The sequence below is a fragment of the Castor canadensis genome, chromosome 1 (assembly GCF_047511655.1).
Source record: "Castor canadensis chromosome 1, mCasCan1.hap1v2, whole genome shotgun sequence".
NCBI lineage: Eukaryota > Metazoa > Chordata > Mammalia > Rodentia > Castoridae > Castor > Castor canadensis.
The window spans coordinates 185,179,751-185,204,013 of NC_133386.1; the positions used below are offsets into that span (position 1 = coordinate 185,179,751).

Here is a 24,263-nt window from a genome sequence, read left to right on the forward strand (position 1 = left end):
TGGATGAATCCCAAGCAGGACACATGGATATAGTAAGGGAAATAATGAAGTTTATTATAGGTGAAGGGGGAACAGCATTACAGATGTGGTCTCTAGGTGGAGTAGAGGGGCCCTGAGCAGGAAAACAGAGACATCTTTTTTTTCAGACATTTTAAATACCATCCTTAACTTGAAGGTGAGGAAAGACCTGTTCTATTCCAGGTCTCCAATGACCTGCAAGTAGGGCAGAAAGTGGGTAGACTGGCATATACATTTATGTTAATTTTCAGGTAACTTAAATCCATGTGGGGGGAAATTTGCACAGTTTCCTTTATTTCTAGTTCAATGGCTAACAAAGGATTTGGAATTGAAAAGGGGTTCAGAGGGAGTAATTGAGAGATGGCATCTAACCTGAGATGATTACATTAAGTTATACAGATTTGAGAGCCCTGGTCTTTCCTTAATTCATGTCTGCCTTACCTTGATTGATAAATCTCAACAATTTGCAATCATCTTCATAGAGTCTATGTACATCTTTCTTTTTGACCTTTATATTTAAAAAACTGAGTGTGGTAGTGTGGGGCTGTAATCCAACTATTTAGGAGGTAGAGACAGGAGGATTGTGAATCCAAGGCCACGTCAGGTGAAATTAGCAAAACCACATTTCAAAAACAATGTGCAAACCAAAGGGGTGGGAGCATGGGTCAAAGTGGTAGAGTCCTTGCCTAGCATTCAGGAAGCCCTATGTTCAGTCACCGGTACCCACGAAAGAGCATTCTCTTATTTACATTTGAATAATATTATTAAGGTACTCATCAGAGAGGACTCAGGGCTTTTTCTTTTATGAATTGAAGTACAATCCTCAACATCATAGTAAAAGATGTATATTCAGATTTAGAGAGGCTATTTTTGACCATACATAGTCTTTATGTTGTCTCATAGCAATCTTCATCTGACCACACATTTGGATCTGTGTTCAACTTTATATGGATATTATGTGACCACTCATAGCTCACTATCCAATAAAACCTTAGTTTGTACTCAACTCAGCACATAGGTCAATATCTTAATTTTTATTTTGAAGCAACTGCACTTTGAGGTTCCACCCATATCTCTTTTGTATGATATAAGACCATGTTTTAGGGGACTTAAAGTGACCATCAGTTTAGTTTTCCTCAAAATTTCATGGGCTGGGAATTTAGGGAGAAGTTAACTAAATATTTCTTCTGCTTGTGCAGAATGGCCTGAAGATGCTCTGTATAATTCAACTGATAACTGGGAAGTCCATAGGGTTTAAGACAGCTCATTTCACATTCATTGTATGTTGGGAGTGATGACTACAAGGGATCCACTTGTTCCCTTTCCCTGTCTATTTAGAAGCAGGATAATAGATTCTCTTTAGTTGAGAGTGAGACTTTCCTGGGTACTTAGAGATCATATGGGGAGAAAGTACTTCACTGAAGAGCTATGTCCAGAAGAAACATGGTGTCATGTCTAAGATCTATTGGTCAAAGCAGTCACACGACCATATCAGATTTGAGATGATGCAAAAATACATGATGAACCTTGATGGGAGAGTGACAAAGTCACATTGCAGAGCAGCATGTCAAACAATTATGGACCTCTCCAAAAAAGGGTACTTAGAATTTTAGACAGGCTGAATTAGAGCTACAGACCTATATACATTGCATAGATTTATGAAGATTTTTAAATACTAATTTTTTAAAAGTTTTGGTATTTTTAGTAGTTTAGGGATCTTGCTCATGTGTTTCTTAGTATTTATGTTTTCAGATGCCATTATAAAAGGTTCAGTTTTTTGTGTATGTGCGCAGTACAGGGGTTTGAACTCAGGGGCTACACTTTGAGCCACTTCACCAGCTCTTCTTTTGTGATGGGCTTTTCAATAAACGGTCTTGCTAACTATTTGCCAGGGCTGGGTTTGATCCTCAATACTCCTGATCTCTTCCTCCTGAATAGCCAGGATTGCAGGCATGAGCAGCTGATGCCCAGCGAAGAGTTCAGGTTTTTAAAATTTCTATTTGCTATTGATGCTAGTACATATAAATCCACCTGAATTTTTTGCCTTTGGAGTTATACAAAGTTTCGTAGTTCACTCACTGTTTTCCAGTAATCTCTCTCTCTCTCTCTCTCTCTCTCTCTCTCTCTATATATATATATATATATATATATATGTAATACACACACACACACACATATATATATATGTATATACATATTTTTTTGGATGGGAGAGTAGTACTGGCGATGGTACTCAGGGAATTGCTCTTGCTTGGCAGGCACTTTACCCCTTGAGTGATGTCCCCAGACTTCTGTAGATTCTTTAAGAGATTCTATTCTACGATCATGTTTTTAAATGAAACTAATTACTTATTTGGAAAGATCTGGGAGTATTTAGCTTTAAAAATTATTTTTGGTTCATTTTCAGAAGGGTATATTTTTCTTTTATCCTACCCAACTTTTCCAAATTCTTAAGTTTGCAGGTATGTGTGCTTTAGTTCTGACATCGGTAGTTTGGGTTTTTACCTCTTTCTATCACTAAGGTAAAATTAATTTTATTAAAAACAACAACTCTTGGTTATTTGAACCTTTATTTTTTCTTTTCGATTGACTTTTAATAATTATGAAGTCCTAGTTTTACTTACCTAGGTTTAGCTTACTCTTCTTTTATTGCTTCTTAAGGTAAATGCTGATTCTTGGCCCTAGCAAATGTTTCCCAAAATTCACTGAAGCAGTTCTTCATGTGTTATAGTACAATAGTACCCATTATATTTGTAGTTTTGTTTGGCATGGTAGAATGTATGAATTATTTTCCCATGATTACAGGTCATTCTTGCATATGTCAAAGTGGTGACCTTCAGAAACTAGGCCAAAGACATCCTATTCTTCTCGGGATATATTAAAAGGAAAGGAAATAAAAATCAAATAAATATAACTGCACTTTCTTGCTCATTCCAGCATATTCACAATATCTAAGATATGGAAATAAACTATATGTCTACATATGTGTGTGTGCATGTGTATGTACTAAAAAAGAGGAGATTCTGCCATTTGCACACACAAATGGACCTAGAGATTATTCTAAGTAATATAAGTTAGATACATAAAGAAATATATTGAATGATAACACTTGTTTATGAAATCTAGAAAAGAATAAAAATGAAGTATGCACAGAAAAACAACAAAACAGTTGGTATCATGGAACTATAATTGGTGTTACGGGGGAGGAAATTGGGAAATGTACGTCAAAGGATAAAAAGTAGAAAATGGATAGAATGAGCAAGCAAAAAATCTAATACACAGCATAAGGACTACAATAAATAATAGTGTATTGTTTTCAGGCTTTTTCTTAAGTGAGTATATTATAATAGTTCTTGCCATTATGAGAAAATGTGGATAACTATGTGAGATGATGACTATATTAAATTTTTTATTATAACAACCTTTTATTTTATATACATTATGATAACATGATGTTACACCTTAAATATATGCAATAACATTTTTATTCAAAAAATACCTGAGTGCTTTGGACTTGACAAACTTTATACTCTCTCAGAATAAAAATGCTGACTTTTATAACAGTGTTCTATATCACTGCATTTGTTGGTCAACCATCAAAGGCTTGTTGGCCTTATGAATTGTTTAGTCCTGACTATGCTGAATCAAGCCTTCCCTTGCTCTGGGTCATGTTTCTAAGTCAGATTATCTGGAAAATTCTCTGTGCTTCCCTGTCTGCGTTGCCCAGTGGATCAAGGGACCCTGGAAGTATCACACAAATTCAGAATCCAAGATTGTAAGTGTTTAAAATTTTTCAAAGGCAAATAAAATTGTGTGTGTGTTTAAATATTAATGTTCTTTTCAAGTCTGCATTTTTTATTTTTCTATTGCTAGTGTTATCAATTTGGCAATAGATATGGATTATAGAGAATTACTGTGAACTGTGGCATATTAGGAGGGAGCATCCACATCAGTTAATAGTTTCATTTATTTTTCTTAATGTCACAAGTAAATTCTGATTCCGGGTTGTTGTGGACACCATCTGAATGTTTTCATTCAGATAAACAGTCAGATAAACAGAAAACAGTAGTGGTTCTTTGAATTCAATGAGAAGGGACAGAGGAAATTGTACATTATGCATCTATTGATTTTCCATTTTCCATTCATAATTTATCTCACAGTATCTACAATTATGTCAGAAAATTGGTTACAATTAAAGTATGTTCATACATATCTTACCACTTAAACAATTAAGAGATGCACAGTATTAGTATTTATCTTACAAAAATATATATTATATTTGGATTTGTTTGGTTAATTGAAACAGACATTCTTAGTAGACTCCGTCACCTGTTAAAGAACTTTAGTTGGTTCAGATTGGTATTTATTTAACCACAAGCACTTATAATACCAATGATACATGCTGTATCATTCTCTTTTCCTTTCCCTCTTTCCCCAAGTCCCAGAAAGTAGTTCCACTATTACAAACATGTTCTATATCTGAGTTTGTATATGATCATGATTGTTTTGGTGTATATGTTTATCTTTGGATCTATCTTCCACATATGAGATAAAACGTGCAGCCTTTGTCTTTCTGAATTTAGCTTAATTCACTTAGCATTATGTCCTCCAATTGTAACTCATTTACCTTCAAACCACATGTCATTATACCTTATGGCTGAGTAATACTCCATGGCACATATATATATGTATATATGTATATATATGTAAAATATTTTCTTTATCCACTCATCAATTGTATGGTACCTGGGCTGTTTGCAAAGGTTGGCTATTATGAATAGTGCTGGGATGAACATAGGTGTACAGGTGTCTCTATTGTACCCTTACATTTTTTGGGGTAAATGCCCCAGAGGGGTATCAGTGGATCATATGGCAGTTCTATCTTTAGCTTTTTGAGGATTCTCCATACTACTTTCCATAGTGGTTGTACTAATTTGCATTCCCACCAACAGTCTATGATTTCCTGTTTCGCCACACCCTCAGCAACATTTGTTGTTGTTATGGCCCTTGATAAAGTCAGATAAATCTAAGTGTTGTTTTGATTTGCATCTCTTTCATAACCAGGGAAGTTGAAGACTTCTTCATGTATTTCCTGGCCATTTGTGGCTTTTCCTTTGAGAATTCCCTGTTTAATTCATGTGTTCATTTCTTCATTGGAGTGTAGATTCTTTGGGGGCTGAGTTATTTGAATTCTCTATAGATTCTGGATATTAGTCCATCATCAGATGAGTAGCTAGCAAAGATTTTCTCCCATTCTGTGGGTTGTCTCCCATTCTGGTGACTGTTTTCTTTTCTGAGCAGAAGCTCTTTCATTTGACACAGTCCCATTTGTTCATTCTTTCTCTTAGAAGGTCAGGCTTTTGAATTCTGTTTCGAAAGTTTTCCCTCTATCTATCTGTTCCAGTGAATTTGCTGCTGCTTCTTGGAGTTTAGAAGTTCTAGGCTTTATATTAAGGCTTTTTTTCCATTTTGAGTTTATTTTGGTACAGAGAGAAAGGTGGGGATCAAGTTTCAATATTCTATATGTGGATATCAAGTCTTTCCAACAGCATTTGATGGAGACTGTTTTTTCCCTATTGTGTGTTTTCAGCTCCTTTGTGGAAGATTAATTGGCTATAGATGCTTCAGTGTATGTCTGGAACTTTTATTCTGACCCATTGGTCTTTCTGTCTGTTTTTGTTATGGCTTGGTAGTATATTTTGATGTTGGGTATTGTGATGCCTCCAGCATTGGACTTTTTGCTCAGAATTGTTTTGTCTATTCAAGGTCTTTTGTGTTTCCATATATATTTCAAGACTGATTCTTTCATTTCTGTTTAAAATATCATTGTAATTTTTGTAAGGATTGTGTTGAACATGTAGATTGCTTTTGTTACACTGAACATGTAGATTGCTTATTTTCACAATGTTGATTCTACAGATCAATGAGCCTGGAAGGTCTTTCTATCATCTGATTTTTTCTTCGATTTCTCTCTTCAGTGTTTTATAGTTTTCATTAAAAAGGTCTTTGGTTTCGCTCATTAAATTTATTCCAAGGAACTTTATTGTTTTTGAGGCTATTGTAAATGGGATTGTTTACCTAACTTCTTTCTCTGTCATTTCATTGTTGGTATATTGGAAGGCTGTTGATTTCTTTTTTCTTTTTTTTAAATTTCCTTTATTCATATGTGCATACAATGATTGGGTCATTACTCCCTCCTTCCCCCCACTGCCTCACTTTCCCCCATCTCTTCCCTCACACTCCCACCCCCTCGCTTCCAACCAGGAACTGTTTTGCCCTTATATCTAATTTTGTTGAAGAGAGAGTACAAACATTATTGAGGACCAGGGGTTTTGCTAGTTGAGGTAAGGATAGCTATATAGGGAGATTCCTAGTATTGTTTCCATGTACATATGTGTTACTTTCTAAGTTGATTCTTCTTGAACTAACCTTTTCTCTAATTCCTAGTCCCCTTCTCCAATTGAAGGCTACTGATTTCTGTAAATTTTGTATCCTGCTACATTGCTCAAAAAGTTTATGGTTTCTAATAGTTTTTTGGTAGCATTTTAAGGGTCTCAAAAGTATAGAATCATATCATTTGCAAATAGGGATAGTTTGACTTCTCCCTTCCCTATTTGAATCCCTTTGATTTCTTGCTCTTTTTTTATTGCTCTGGCTAGGAATTCCAAAACTATATTGAATAGGAGTGGAGAAAGCAAACAGCCCTGTCTTGTTCTTGACTGATTGTTAAACAATCAATGCTTCTGTAGAAACAATTATTTGATTAATAAATAATTATAATTAAGGAATTGAATTAGTGGAATGAAGATAATTATAATTGTACCTGAAACAAATTCAAGCTTTGGTAGAAAGTGTCAACTCCAACTGAAAATATAAAGCTGTGATCACTTGTCGTTTCAAGAATTAGAATATCAGCTGTAAGGGACTCTAGTTACAACATTAACTATAAGAAGCTCCAGGTGCAAGCCTTCTTTTTCTGATCCTTAGAGGTTCTTAGGCAGAGTCTGTCCCACAGTCAGCATAAGGCTGTCCTTTGCTGGGATGTTGTTAAGGAAGGGGGACAGGGGCTGCTTCCTCTTTTGACCTTGTTTAAATATCATATTTAAATTACATATTTCCTAATGTGAAACTAATACATTATTAGTCAAGGTACTTTAGAAGCTGTCATTTCAAATTATACATTTTCCATATCATTTGGCAGTCATCTTCTCTTTCTTTGCAAGATCCAAATCTTTTCCTCTAGGGATCGTTCAAAGCAAGAAACTTATTCACAAGAGATTATTCTGTTTTAATTTCTTCCAATTATTCTAATTAACTAATCTAATACAACCTTACAGTCTCTTCATGTAAATTAGTGATGATGTAAAACTCATAGATTGTATTTACACTTATAAACGGAAGAATTATTTTCCTGGTAGAATGACTCAGGTGATTTTTGAAAACTCAAATTCGGCCCAAGATGAAGTACTTGGCCATGTTAGGTTTCACTAATCAGGTCAATTTTTACATAGCCATATAAACATAGAATCATTGTTTTTCCAGGAGAAAATTTTTCAGCAGGTGAGAATATTCAACTATCCTTATTTAAATAATAAATGTTATTATTTAAATATCTTTATATCTTAATCATCAACCTTGAGTACTCTTACACTCTTCTGAAAGATTAAAGTAAAGGGACAACTGTGTGAAAATATGGAAACTGTAGCCAATCGGAGCTATTTGTATGTCCATTCATCAACTTTACATAATCTTGTATTCTGTGATTATCCATAGTAAAATATCTAATTACAACAAATGAAAGAAGCAATGATTTTCCAGGCCTAGGATAAAATCCAAGATGTGACTTCATAAAGCAAATGATAGTGTATGCTAGGATAAAAATTCCTGTGATAGCTATAATCAATATCATAAATCATGCATGCTCACCAGCAACATCTGAATTGTGGGAATGAAGCTAATAAACTCAGAAATTAGTTAGAACATACAAAGTGCAGTTAGGCTTAGTAGTAGTCTTTTCTTTTTTTCTTTTTCTTTTATTATTCATATGTGCATATAAGGCTTGGGTCCTTTCTCCCCCTTGCCCCCACCCCTTCCCTTACCACACACTCTGTCCCCTCTCTCTCCCCCCATTAGTAGTAGTCTTGATAGGTGTTTATTGTCTTTTTTTATAAATAATGACTAACATATATTACACTTATAATAAATAAGCAAATAAATTTATAACCATGTTTTCTGGGATATTATAATTGCATAATGTGTTAGCAAAGGGTTTTAAATGCTGAAGATATAGTTGAATAAGAAAATTCAATATTACATAAGAAACCATTTGTGATAACATGTAAATAAACAACTGTCTATTACGTTCTGGATGCTTATGTGTAACTTAAAGATGATTCAAACAAACATGTTAGTATCCATAGAGAAAACCATTCTGGTTGATGGACTTTATTTAGTATAGCTTACAGATATTCATAAAGTTATTACTGTAAAGTATTATATGTGATTTTTTTATTATTGTTTCATGTTTTGAAAAACTCTGTTATTAAGGACTTTTATTAATTTATTTGACAAATATTAACTTAATGGTTTTAGTTGAAAAGCCACATAATACTATTGTCAGTTTTTATAGCATTAAATCTTTAATAACTCAAGCTATAAATAATAGCTCAAATCCTCTTCTTTTTCCCTATTATATAAATAATTAAACTTGCCAATGGAATATGTATCCTAATCAAAACCTGATTGAGGAGAATAAGCAGCAGAAAGTAAGATATAGCATGAATGCGAATTATACTAGACTACTTTATAGTCCTGTGTTCTTCCCCAGGTTGTGCCTCTATCACTCTGCAGCTTTCAGAATGACCAATCATCTGAATCTGTTGAAAGCAGAATGTGAATGAGAGATGTAGAAAGGTCATTACAGTTGGATTGTAAGGAAATCTCAGAATCTCTTTGCCTGTGTCCTTTTCCAGTACTAAATCCCAGTACATGTAATCCACTTGTTGGATTCCAGTAAAATGTATTTCTTCAGAGGTAAATAGTATACATATTTTCAAGGAAACAATTATTTCCTAAGAGATATAATTCTTTCATTTCTTCCAAAGGTGCTTTATGAGTTAAAGGTATAATATTCTTTATATTCAGAACCACATTTTTAATTCCTATTAAATTGATAGAGATACTAGTAATTTATTCTGATGCAATATTCACAGGGAAACATTCAAAACACTAGCATCAGATATCAATTATTTAGATTTTTCAGATGCACAGAAGTGCTGTAGTCATGCTACATGTAATAAAAAAATAACTCAAAGAGCTAGCTGCTTGGCTTTCCAATGTAAATGGATGTTACTCACAATGCTGATGGACAAAAAGGATTATTTGTCTTGTTTTTACTCAGGTACATTGTGACAATCGTGGGCAACCTGCTCATTGTGTTACTGTTCTTGCCAGCCCCTCCTTGGACTCCCCAATGTACTTTCTCCTTGCCTATGTGTCACTCATGGTTGCCATGTATTCCACTGCTATTTCACCCAAGATGACCATAGATTTACTCTTTGAGAAAAAGTCTATTTCCTTTCCAGTTTGCATGGACCAACTCTTTATACCACACTGTTTTGGTGATGCTGAAGTTTTTCTTCTGGGTGATGATGGCTTATGATCATTATGTGGCTATCTGTAAGCCACTGCACTATCTGACCATCATGTATAGAAGAGTTTGCATCCTCTTGTTTTTAGTGGCCCGGACTGGAGGTTTTGCACACTGTCATGCAAATTATCTTTGTGTATAGTCTCCCTTTCTGTGCGCCTAATGTCATTGATCACTTCATCTGTGACATGTACCCATTGCTAGAAATTGCTTGCACAGACACCTACTTCATAGGCTTCACTGTGGTTGCCAATGGTGGTGCGTTTCGTATGGTGTTATTTATCCTTCTCCTAATTTCCTATGGTATCATCCTGAACTCTTTGAAAACCCACAGTCTGGAAGGAAGGCTCAAAACCCTATCAACATGCAGCTCACACATCACAGTGGTTGTCCTCTTTTTTGTTCCCTGTATTTTCATGTATGTTAGACCTGTTTTCAACTTTCCCACTGATAAATCCATAAATGTGGTTTTTAGAGTTATTACTCCTATGATGAATCCTTTACTATATATCTTGAGAAATTCAGAAATGAAACATGCAATGAAAAAAACTCTGGTGTAGAAAGTTAACTAAAGGTAGAATAAGAATATATCCCCCATACTGAATACAATTGTTATTACTTTTGAATCAGCAAACATATAGTAAATTCTAACCAAATAGGAGATTTTCAACTCAATTTGTTTTCTAGAATTCTATTTGTTTTTACAAAACCATCAAAGAGAAAATTATCTTTTGAAGTTAGTACCAATCTTGTAGACTACTAGGATGTACATGTATTTGTCCTATTCTAAGTAAAAAAATACAAACTCACCTTGAAGCTATTATTTTAAATTTATATTGACAACTTAAAATTTTAATTTAATATAAGAGACTTTAAATGAATCTTTTTTAAATAGAAAACAAACTACTTTTTGAAAACTCATCAATACTCAAATTACTGGTAAATAATTTAATACTTAGATTAATTTTTGTTACCAAAAGAGTGATTTTAAATATTAATGATTATTATTGTATCAGCATGTCACCTTTCTGCAGCTGCACTATACATTTTTGTTTTAAGATTACCTTTTTTAGATCAATAGATATGCATTTTCTATTCATGAAATTTGGATAACAGATGATACTATATTTGGTTAAAGACATTAGCAGTACCTTGCAAATTGGCTAACACCTGTAATTAAGGCCCTTGGAAAGTAGAGGCATGCAGATTGTGAGTTCAAGTTCAACCTGTGCTTCATAGTGAGATCCTGAATCCTAAAACACAACACAACACAACATAACACAATGCAACATGACAAAATGAAACATTGACAGTGAACAGCTTTGTTCTATGAGATGTGGTTGATTTGGTGAGAATCTGGATACTTTGTTTTAGACAACCATCTATTTCTACTTCTAAAGGCATTTTGTGATTCTCCCTGTAATTATGACATACATTTTTGCCATTCTTTGAAGAGTAACACTTTCTATTTTGTCCTCAGGATACTGAGTAAATAAATGTGTCATTAAGCATAAGCATTACATTCCCTAAAAGTTGTATTCAACTCAAATACTTTACTAATGTGCTTAAAATGATTTGATTTTGCATAAATAAAATTTTGCTTCTTAATATTATGCAAAAACCCCATGTTCCTCAGTTGCAGCCATCTTAGAGTGTTACTGAAAAGCCAAAGATAGTATTGCTTTCCTTGTGAATGGAACATCTGCTGTTCTTTGTAAGACTTTTCCTTCCAAATGAGGAAAATTCTTTCATATAAATAGTGTATTTAAGCATTTGCTTTTATAGATGATTTATAGATGATTGCATTTTCTGTAAGCTGTCTTATGAATTGCACTCATACCAGCATTGAATAACAGTTCCACGATATTTGTAATTTATTCCACTATTTTATTTTCATATTTTTTATCCTATTTAATATATTCTTTACTAAGGCTGTTTTTGTTTTTTAAAATAAGGAAAATTTATATTTTAAAAATTAGTTGATATTCATTTGAATTTAAATCCAACATCTTCTTATTAATGTTGTGTAGTATTATAGTACTAATGCACATTTTGGCTCATTTCCACAATTCCTCTTCCTACTTGTTTCCATTTCCTTTTCTTCAGAATCTAATTCAGTGCCTGCGTATGCTAATCAGGTCTTGTACATCTGAGCTTCCTACTCAGCCTGAATACATTTTTACATTGCATTTTTATATTTCAGATTATTTTCCTCATCCTGAATATCATTCTGTAGATTTCTAGAAAGCATGGCTTGGTTAAGCACATTTTGCCTCATTTCTGTAAGGTGTTAAATTAATGGTTAATTCTATATTGATATTAATTTTCATTTAGTATTGACTATTTATTTCTTAAACTTTGGTTTTCACCACTTGCTGTTCAGAAGTAGATTGTCATTCTTAGCATTATTTTCCTGAATGCAATATACCTTTAGTATTAGATTTCCTTTTGTCTTTTGGTTGTGTTGTGCTTACTTATACTTTTGCAAAACTAATTTTAACATTGTATTCTTGAAAATTTAACATCTCATGAATTTACAGACTATTATCTTTCAAATGCTAGAGAAAAGTTAATCATATCTTCATATATTTTACATATTCTCCTTCTGAAATTATAATTAAATTAAATATATTCAGGTTATTTTTATTAATCAATTAATTGATTGTGCTTAATTACTTATCTTAGTCCTGGAAATAAAATTTTTGGCCTTTGTGTGCTAGGCAAGTACTGCTCTATCACTGTGCTATGTCTCTAGTCTTTTAAAAATGTTTTACACTGTCTTTTTTACTTCTTTAGTACTATTCCCTGAATTTATTTCGTTTCTTTCTTTTTTGTATGCATATTCTTTTGTAATATTTCTTCCAACTCACTAAATCTTGATTTGTCTGCTATTAATCTACTATTAAATACAAACATTGAGGTCTTAATTTCAGTTACTGTATATTTTAGTGTTTTAATCTTCAAAATTGAATATATTCCCATCTTGTGACTTCAGTATATCTACTGTACAGCTCCTTTTATCCATATCATCAATTTCTGTTTTAGTTGCTGTTGCTTTTAAATCTTGGTTTGTCATGTATACTTTTTTTTTAAATTTTTTACAGTGCTTGGTTTTGAACTAAAGACATACGCCTTGAGCCACTCTACCAGCCTTTTTTTGTGAAGGGTTTTTCTGAGATATGGTCTTCAAACTATTTGCCCAGACTGGCTTCCAATAGTGACCCTCCTGAACTCTCTTCCTGAGTAGCTAGGATTATAGGCATGAGCCAAGAGTTTCTGGCTTTATACTTTTAAAATATTTTCTTGATTGTCAGTGTTTCTGTGGAAAAACTTCTAGAGACAGCTCAAGACTTTTTTAAGTGTTTCTTTTCTTTTAAGAGAACATTTCTTGTGTTTCTAGCTGGAAGAAAGTTCTCAAGAAGTTAAATGACTTCATAATCTCAACTCAATCAAGAAATTGGACAATTCAAACTGGGTTTGAGTTCCTTTCAGGACTTTTAAAAAACATTTTTATTAGTATATAATAGTTGTATAGGAGGTTTCTTTGTGACATTTCCATATATGAGTACAATATACCCCACTTTGGTTCATCTCCTCCATTGTTCTCCCTCTTCTTCCTTCCCTTTCTTAAAATGACTTTCACAGGTTTCAGTGCTCCATATTCATGCATGTGTAGAAAGTACATCAATCATATTCACCCCCCTTTACCCTGTTCATTTACCCTCCCCCTTCCAACTGTGCCCTCTATTCATTATGACCTGTTTTTACATTCCTGTCTTTCATTGTGTAAGTGTCTGTTCATTGTTCAGTGGGGTTTTGCTTTGGTATTTCATCTGTAAATTTATTGTGATTTAATCAGTCTACCTACCTCTATTACATTTCCTTGCACTTTTTCTCTAACCTGTACTGTTCAACAGTTTTCAGTGAATTTTTCTATACTTTGTTCCTACACAGATGTAACATAATAATATTGAACATATTATTCACTCTGTATCATTCTGTCCTTCTTTCTCTCCTCCCCTAGTCTCCCTTAACAGTCAAACAATTATGATACTGTCTAACATTGCTACTTCAAGAGAAAAGCCTTCTGTGGGTCTGGAGCATAAGCCTAGTTGTTTATAGAGGATGCTTCTCATTGGCAGTCCATGAATTTCATTTGTGTCCCTCAGGATAAAGCATTTATAGAAAGTTCCATTCCAATTTTTACACTTTCATTTGTGGCTTTTAGAATCATTCCATATCTTTGAGAAAAGAGACCTGAAGTCAAGGTTTAATTTTCTGAATTTCCTACAAAATATTAAAGCTACAGCTTTTCTTTCTTGATGGCTTTAAGTATTCTTAAACACATATATTTTAAATTTTCCTATATCTTCTGGTTGCTCTTTTTTGGAACAAGTGATTTTTTTTTATTTTAGAGAAAATGTATACATATTCTCTTTGTTAATGTTCTAGTTTGCCAGTAGATATTGGCTATAGAATGTCTGTATAATACAGAATATTTGGAGACAGCATCAAAATCAGTTAATAAGTTCAATGTATTTTTTACTGGAACAAATTAATATGGGCTGTTGTAGACAACCTCTGATACATAGGTATTTTTGTGACCCTCTGTCTAAGCACTTATGACACCAAAGATCCAATATATATCTATGCATACTATGACATATGTTCAGAATAGCTGAAGGCAAGCTATGATAAGTGAGTAAGAGTGGGAAGACTTAGACACTGTTCATTTGTTGGAAAAACATTATTCCTTATAGAAATAATTATTTCATTAGTAATTAAAGTTAAGTTATTGAATTAATAGAATGATAGTCACTACAATTCCATCTGATGGAAATTCAGGACTTGATAAAAAGCCTCCAAAATAATGCAAAATTGTGATTGCCTGTTTTTCAAGGATTAGAACATTAACTACTAGAAACTCTAGTTTCATGCACTCAGCCTCTGATCCTCAGGGATTCTTGGGCAGTCTGTCTTACAGGCAGCATAAGGCAGTCCTTTGCTGGTATGTGGTAAGGTAAGGGGACTGGTGCTACTTCCTCCTTTGGCATGGTTAAAACATTAATTTGGCAGTTTGCTACTCTTTCTTGGCATGATCCAAGCCTTTTTTCCTTTAGGGATTGTTCAAGGATATAAACTTGTTTATGAGAGAGTACGGCATTTGAATTTGTTCCAAATATTCTACTAAACTCATCAATAATGATGTTACAGTTTCTTTCATTTAAATTAGTGATGATGCCTAAATTAATAGACTGTATCTGCACAGATAGATGTAAGAATTATTTCCTTGTTAAAATTACCTAAATGGTTTTTGAAAAGTTAGATTCTACCCTTCTTGGAGTAGCTCTTCAGTTGGTATCTAGACTTGAGTATATTTCATTTTCTTGTTATGTCCGTATTGCTTACAGAAGTTTGTAAGTCTCCATTTTCTGAATGAGACTGGGAATATATAGATACACATTTTTAATTACAAAGGAAGACACCTTACTTCGAAAGATGTTACTTGAATGACAGAAAATTTGAAGAGCTCTGCTTTTACTTGTGAGAAATCTCCATTATCAGCTTTTCCAAGAAATCAAATACCAGTCTTTGCCTTCGTAGGTACAGAGAAGAGGTAAGCACTTAAATATTAACATAAACCCTTAAATTAAAGATGTTGTTTTTCTACAACTGACCAAGTAAAGCAAAACTTCTTTTACCAATTTTAGTGTTGTTTAATTTTTTGTTTGTTTATTTTTGCTATCAAATAATGGACTTGGCCAGGTTAATATCCTTTTATTAGGTCAGTTTTCCTTAATCATGTAAGCATAATTTGTTTTTCCATGAAGTAAGTTTCCTAATAGGTGAGAATATCCAACTGTATTTATACAGTTAATGTTCATATTTAAATATCTTTATACCTCAGGCATGTACTTTGATAATTTCATGCTGCTCTGAAAGGCTTAATAAAAGGGAAACCAGTGTTGAAACATGGAAACAGTAGCCAACTGGAGCTATTGGTACATCCACCAATCAGTCTTACACTATCTTGTGTTCTGTGATCACACATAGTAACATGAGGTATCTAGTTACCCTGAATGAAAGAAGCATTAATTTTCCAGACTCAGGACAAGACCCAGTTTGTGAGTTCATAAAACAAATGACAATGGGTATTAGGTGAAATTTCTTTGATATATTGAACTATAACTAGCATCCTAAACATCATATATTCTCATTGGAGGTATCTGAATTGGGCAAGTGAAACAAGCAGAACGTACAAATTAATTTGATTGTACAAAATATACTTGGTTTTAATATTATAATTGTTAGTTGTTTATAGTCTCTTTTCTCAGTTTACCAGCAATATATGCTACACAGATATCAAATAAAATTAGTTTATTAGCTAATTGTGTGATTCTGTTTTCCCTAATATTTTATCTACAGAGTTAATTGGTTTAGAAATTCAAAATTATGTAGTGTATGAAGTGTGATAGACTGTAAAGCAACAAATGTCTATTGTTTTCTATAAGGTTGATGCAGGAGTTTACGTAATCCCAGAAAACATGTTAATACATTTATTAGAGAACCCATGTTTACTATAACTTAGATATATTAATAAAATTATTACTATAAACTACTATGTGCATTATTTTGGTTACTATTTTATTATGTTTGGAAAAGTTCATGTTCTTAAACAACTATATTAATTCTTGTTCTAGAAAAGTAAAGGCTAAAGTTGAAAGCATGGTTATAGTCATAAATTTCTATAACATTAAATTTTAAATGACTTTAAACTATGTTTAAATACTCAATGTTTATTCTATTATATAAATATGAAAGCTGCCCAATAGGATATACAAACCGGTCAAAACCAGCACTGGTAATTGATGGGAATGAACATTGAAAGTATGAGAGATGACAAAGAGAACTGGACATAGAATACTTGGTTGTTCCTTCATCTGTCTGCATCTTCAGAATGAGCTATCTTCTGAATCAGACAAAAGTTGTTATGTGAATAAAACCAGAAGGATGCTTATCACAGCCAGCTCCTAAAGAAATCTCAAGCTCTCCGCACTTGTCCTCCTCCACTACCAAATTCCTATGCATGGAAAATGCTTGCTGGCTTCCAGTCAAGATGTATCTCCTCATAGGTAAATATAACTTTTACTTAGTTTAATAAGAGAGATATTTCCCAATAGGTAAAACTGTATATTATGCCTCAAAAGAGCTTTGTGAGTTACAATTATAGTACGCTTGATATCCTGGAGCATTTTTATAATTCTTATTAAATACACCATGATCCTGATGATTTATTCTAACCAAATGCACACAGTGAAATATTAATGTTGATGACAGTTATCATTTATTTAGATTTTTCAAGTTGCCCAGCAGTGTTGTAGTACTTTATATGTAGTAAAAACAGCCCTAACAAGTAGATGCTATGGGTATCCCTATGGTAAAAATCATGAAACAGATGTACATAGAGTTACATAAGGTCATATATATGGGATGGGAATAACCTGGGAGTGCAACTCAAGTACTGTGACTCCAGAGTCCACACAACTGTGCTGCTTCTCTCTTTCTCTGGGAATGCCTTGGGTTCCATCTTGGTGCACACTGATACAGAAACTTGGTGTTGTCATTTGGTCACTGTAGCGATCACATCCTATTTACTATTGGCTAATAAATAGAAAATATTCAAATTATAGCAATGAACTTGGAAATTGCTATTTGATTATAAAATATAAATCCAGGAAAACATAATCAGAATAGTAAGGTAGGATTGCACTAGTAGTTTTGTTGATAGTTGGATTGTAAAGGTTTCTGAGGTCACCTAAACCAATCACTTTATCTTTTCATGTGCAAATTGAAACATATTTGTAATTACCATTATTCTTTTCCCTTGATTATGCTATTTTTTAATGTGGAGACTGAATTTCTATTTTTGAGCACTAGAGCTAGGAATTTATGTATATAAAAGACATGCCTTACTACTTACTAGTTCTCTTTTCAGCTTCTATTTTCTTCATCTTCACTACCCATCTTATCCTGAGTTCTAAAAATCATAGGAGCTACTAATGGAGTAGTTGGTTACCAAGTCATGAGTTTGTTTTGTTTAGTTAAATTTTTTTGCTGAAAATTAGGTTAATGAGTATAAATGTGTTATGAAATTGGTATAAGCAAGGATGCAATTGACAGAATTATAGTTCCTGAAAAAGCTGACAGAATTATAATGAATAACTTCTCCAGGAAGAAATGTGTAAAAAACTTTTGTAGTTATTTAATATAATTTAAAGACTATTTTTTTGGGACTTATTGAGCAATTCAGAAAAACAAAAGATCCTTTGGAGAATGACTGACTACCTAATATGCAGTTTGATGCAGCTGTATTCTCTGAGAAGAGGTGTTATTCAGAAGAGGTGCTATTTTTGGTGATATAAAAATCATATTGCAAAACTATTCTCAACAAATACTAACAATTCAAAATTGATGCTGTGGTTGCTTATACAGGTAATTGCCACAATTAGACAGTCAGTTTGTTGAAAGCAGGAACCCTATATTTGGTTATTATTGTTGACTTCTGTGTTAAGAAAAGACGTATTTTAATTCAGGACTTATTAAGTGTATATATGACTGTTTGGTGATTGGCTATTCTACTCTTTAGACTAGAACTAAGATGTAGAACTAGAGCCATGAATCTCTAAGCCCCAAACAAACTCATATGACGAGAAATAAAATAGTAATGAGAAGATCAATGGGGCTTCTTGGAAGACGAACTCAATAGACACTAGGTGTTCAATGTAGTTTTGTCACATTAGAAAATGTGGATGGAGACGTGCTCCATGACAGACTGGCTTCATGGTTCTATTCACAATTTCCTTGCAGGTCCTATTCTGATCTCTCATATCTGAAGCAAACACTGGAGAAGAATAAATGGGACCGAGTAACAATGTCACAGAATTTGTCCTCATGGGCTTTATTCAGGACTCTGATGGGCAAAAAGCATTATTCACCATGTTTTTACTCATCTACATTGTGACAATGGTGGGCAATATGCTCATTTTGGTGACTGTCATTGCCAGCCCCTCCTTGGGCTCCCCAATGTACTTCTTTCTTGCCTATCTGTCACTCATGGATGCCGTTTATTCCACTGCTACTTCACCCAAGATGATCATAGACTTACTCTGTGATAAAAAGACCATTTCCTTCTATGCCTGCATGGGCCAGCTCTTTATAGAGCATTTACTTGGTGGTGCTGAGGTGTTCCTTCTTGTGGTGATGGCCTATGATCGCTATGTGGCCATCTGTAAGCCACTGCACTATTTGATCATCATGAATCGACAGGTTTGTATTCTCCTGTTGGTGTTGGCCTGGGTTGGAGGTTTTGTGCACTCTGTTGTTCAACTTGTCTTTGTGTACAATCTTCCCTTCTGTGGTCCCAATGTCATTGACCACTTCATCTGTGATATGTACCCATTGTTGAAACTTGCCTGCACTGACACCTACTTCATAGGCCTCACTGTGGTTGCCAATGGTGGAGCAATCTGTGTGGTCATTTTTGTCCTTCTCTTAATATCCTATGAATTCATCTTAAATTCTCTTAAAACTCACAGTCAGGAAGGGAGGTGCAAAGCCCTGTCAACCTGCAGCTCACACATCACAGTGCTTGTCCTTTTTTTGTTCCCTGTATTTTCATCTATGTAGGACCAGTTTCCAACTTTCCCATTGATAAATCCGTAAGTGTGGTTTTTACAGTCATCACTCCTATGCTGAATCCTTTAATATATACCTTGAGATATTCAGAGATTAAAACTGCTACGAAAAAACTCTGGCTTAATAAATTAGTTACAAACAGAGTAAGAATGAATCTTCCACAGTGAGCACTTTTTTTTCATTTTAAAGCAACAATCAGGGCATAATTTCTAACAAAAGATGATCCAACTAAACACATTGTGTAGGAATACTTCCCTTTATTTTTTGAAAGCCAATCAAAGAGTACCTTACTTTTGAGTTTATGGTCAGTCTTAAAGAGAAACAGGGAAAATGATTTAAAAAGGTACTGGTATTTGTCTTATTGAAAGACCAAAACAAAGCTCACCTTGTAGCTTTATTTTTTTTACAATTTAGAGTGAAATGGGCCTAGGAAGAAAATGTTTTTGAAAGTAAAAAACAAGCAAATTTGAAACCTCAGTATTACTAAAATTATTGAGATGTCAATTTGTCTACTACTTGGATAAATTTTTTAGCACCAAAGGACTGATTTTTAATATTCATTTTTTTTAGCATAGCAACTTTCTAAAGCTATATTATATAGTTTTTCTTAAAATCACTTTTACTTTTAAATAAATTTGGCTGCCTTTTCAGTTCATGAGATTAACTGGCAATTAATATTGGTTCAAGACATTAGCAGTGTTATGTATGGTAGCTTATGACTATAATTCCAACACTTCAAAGGCTGAGGTGGGATAGTGAATTCCTGTTCAGCCTGCACTACATAGAGATTTCTAGTGTAGCCTAGGAAATAGAGTGAGATTTTGTCTCCATGAATAAAATAAAACAAAACACAACACACAAAAACAAATTGAGACCTCTGAAGTGGTCAGTTTTGTGATGTGTGATGATCCTCACTGGTTTACCATGTGCATTATTTTGCCATTCTTTGGTGAATAAGTAAATTTTGTTTTCACAACATTGAGGTAAAGAAATGTATTTCTGTGCATATATATCACATTCTCTAAAAGTTGTATTCAACTTAAATACTTTACTTACAGACTTAAAATGATTATTTTTGGTTTAAACATTTTGTTTCTCCATATTATACAAAACCCAGTTTTCCAAAGTTGCAACTGTCTTGGAGAATCACTAAGTAAAGGGGATAGAATTGCCTTTCTTGCAAATGGAAAGAAAGAAAGTCTTTCTATGCTTTGTAAGATTTTCTAAGTGAAAAACATACTTTTATGCTAAATAGGATGTTGATATATACACTTTTACAGATAATTGAACTTTTCCCTAATACTGTTTAAAATTTGCACTTACATCAGTACTATATAATAACTCTTTTACTATACAATTTGTTAGCACTATGTTATGTGATGTACAAGACTGCTCTTTTGTGACTTTTGCAAAATGTATTGCTCTTTTGCAATATGTATTGATATCAAAGTTGTGCATCTTTTTAACAAACGTCTATTTTGTCTACTCTTCTGTGAAATATATATGTCTTTTGCTAATTTCCCACATTACCAATTATTACACAAATATTGGTGTTCTTTAGAAATTGTGTGTACTGTATATGTTTTGTAAATTCATTATTTTTATAGTATTATTTTATTTGATGGACTGGACCTGTTTTGACTGCATTTTTATTTCAGTTTAATGTCTTTTTTTAACTGACAAGTAAGTATATATATTTACAAATAGATATCATCTATCTATTCTCTCGCTCTCTCTCTCTTTCTCACCATCTATGTTTCTATCTATCTATCTATCTATATGAAATACACATACTTTGTGGGATGGCCGAATCAAGAATCAAGCTAATTTACATAAGTATTACTTGGTATGACCTCACATAGTTTTCAGTTATTTTGTGGTGAGAATACATAATCTACTTTTTTCCATTTATATTTTAATTAAATCTAGTCACTGTTTCTTCTTTTTCTTTATGTTAATTATCTTGATCAGAGTTATTTTTATCTTTATTTATTTATCACATACTAATTGTGCAAAGTTAAGGGTTTAATTATATTTCTATAAATATCTTCATGCCTCACAGGCTTTTAAAAAATATATAGATGAAAACATTTCCCTGTTACCAATATTAAGGAACCATTTTCAGCAATAAGATTAGATAATCATTTATTTCAGCTTACCAAAAGACATATAAATTTGCAAAGCTACTTGTCTGTAGTGTCATATAGACAGATAGATAAACTTATATTAAATGAATATTTTATTATCTACTAGACACATTCACTTCAGTTAGGTTATTTGATCCATGTATTAAGCTGCTAATTCGAATGCTACTGTCACCAATATGCAAAGAAGCAGACTGAAGCCACGAGAGTTTTAAGTTATACTTTCCTCAGGTTATAGGTCTAAGAATTTCATCTACAAAATTCTCATAAAGGTCTTTGATCTCTCAATCTACTTTCTTCAAACTACACAGTTGTTTATGGTATGTTTATGACTATAGAGAAGTAATTTATTTGTTTACAGTAGTAATGTATTTCCCTGTTCTGATTCTGTTGTGATTTACTGAATTCAAATAAATTGATATCCTACGATTATTAATGCAAAAGAAAACAGTAATAATTCAAACTGTCAGTGAAGGATAAATTCAACTTGATTTTAGCTGCCTATCACATGTAGCAACATTTTTGGCAGCAAAACTCCTCCATGTACATGAAAGACATCAGGTCATTTAAGGTATTGTATGTATACTTACATACAAATCAATGCTTCTTTGACTACAGCACTGTAAGGAAAGATCATTTTCACAAATGTAATTTTTCTCAAACTCACTGGTCATCTGCAGCTGATTTAAATATATAGTGATGGCAGATCATGAAACCACCTGATTTGTGGTGTGATTGTGTGTTCTGTATTCTATATTGCACATAAATATCTCAAACTATAGCATTTTCCCACAGTCTAGGCCTGGAAGATGACATAATCAGCAACAATGTATTAAAATGATCATTTGTAGTTACTGCTAAGAATTAAACAGAGACTTCTGACTAAATGATTGTTTTATGATTAGACAAGAAGTGAAGTAAGCCAGAAATAAAGATCAGAAAACTATTGCGAAAATGTCACTTCCAAACTAAGACAAAAAGGATGATTTGAAGAGGTAACTGTAACCAAAGATTGTGTCTTAGGATGTACCAATTGCTCAGTGGAGGAGTGAGAAGTTTAATGAGACGAATTATAACTGTCAATATGAAACTTGGAAGGTACAGAAATTGAAGGAAGAGATTCAAGCAAGCCTGTCATTCTCAATTGTTGGATTCTTGCTGGTTTGGAAACAATTTTAAGAGATGTTAAGAAGTTTCTTAGTACCTATTAGTCTTTCATAAAAACTGCTGCCATGTGATTATTTTTTTCCTTAAATTAAAATAATCTGAAAGTATTGTATGTTTTTTCCTAAAAATCCATAGGATAAACAATACTGGTTTTGATATGTAAGGATGCTTGGTTTAAATTACACATTTTATTCTGTGAAAATATTAGGCATTAATAAGTGAATGAGCTGAGTGAACTATTGTTAAGGATAAGTATGAGGCATATATATTGCCAGGTCTTTTACATATTTTTAACTCTTTTAACACATGAACAAATATTATTAGATAAGTTTATGCCATTTTATATAAGATTATGAGACCCAATGAGGTCAAGTAACATGTCAAGTCTTTAGATCCTATTTCCTTCAATCTTCCTGTGTGTCACACTCTTTTCTGGCATCGTGTAAAATATCCAATCATAGATTTGATCATTATTTGGTGGGGGATACTTTCTTCACTTCTTCCTCTACCTTCACTTCCCAGATTATTCATACTCTCTTGATTCCTCTCTTGCTAGGGAAAAATCAACTGAAAACTTCATTCCCACAGATGTATGAGCACAATGAAAAGTGGGATACAAGGGACATATAGAAATTGATATATGTGTGAAAAGGATGTTTGGAAGAAAAATAAGCTAAATAATCATGGATATGATTTGATATACCTTTTTGATCTAAAGGCAGAGTCTTGTAGGTTTAAATATCTTTCTGTAGAGTTTTCCCCATTATTCTAGTTTCTAGAGAAGTAATATAATGTATATATATATAACATATAATATAATGTTATATATATTAAATACATATATTTCAAGTTTAAATATATATGTATAAACTTGAAAAGTGATGCTATGGAGAGTTTATAAAATTTTGGTTTATTTTGTTTACCGCCTCCAAAATATTTGTTTAGTGGCAACAGAATGTCAAATAATACTTGAGGCTGGATATACAGTATTGAACAATAAATATAAGAGCCATGATTGAGTGGAACTTAAATTCTCATGGGACCTGGATGGATAAAAACAAGAAAATACATTAATAAACCACACAATTTTATTGATGCATTAAAAGTATATAGAAGAAAATAGTTTTTAACATGTTGATGCAAAAGAAAAGAACTGGGTAGAGATTTGACAGTTGTTGAAGCATCCTAGTGTTTCTTAGATTTAAGTCTAAATAAACACATTATTTACCATTTAAAAAAAGATAAGTGAACTAATGTATGTATTTACAATGCATATGATATCTCCTGTAAATAAGTAAAACTGGCATCTTGAGAGATGAAAATATATTTCTTGATTTATACCTGAAACACAGATAGATATCACATGAATAAATTTGTAGGTAGTATAAATGTGGAATTTCAGAAATAGGGTGATGAGGGGAAACAAAACAACTAAAATCTCCCACGGGTATCAATAACACAAAATATTGGAGGAACACTGCTGTAACCCATGTCTAAGTGGTTAGTTAAGAGCATAGAATGTACAAGTGCTGTGGTTGGACTATCATCTGTGAAGATCGAATTTAGTAAAATTGAGGCATTCCCTTTCA

At 32.9% G+C, this 24,263-nt stretch overlaps 2 pseudogenes; both read left to right on the forward strand.

Moving 5' to 3' along the window:
- Positions 1 to 9,359: 9,359 nt before the first annotated feature.
- LOC141413760 (olfactory receptor 4A16-like) lies at positions 9,360 to 10,270 on the forward strand (annotated as a pseudogene).
- An 8,313-nt stretch (positions 10,271 to 18,583) lies between these two features.
- LOC109676227 (olfactory receptor 4A16-like) lies at positions 18,584 to 19,530 on the forward strand (annotated as a pseudogene).
- Positions 19,531 to 24,263: the final 4,733 nt, after the last annotated feature.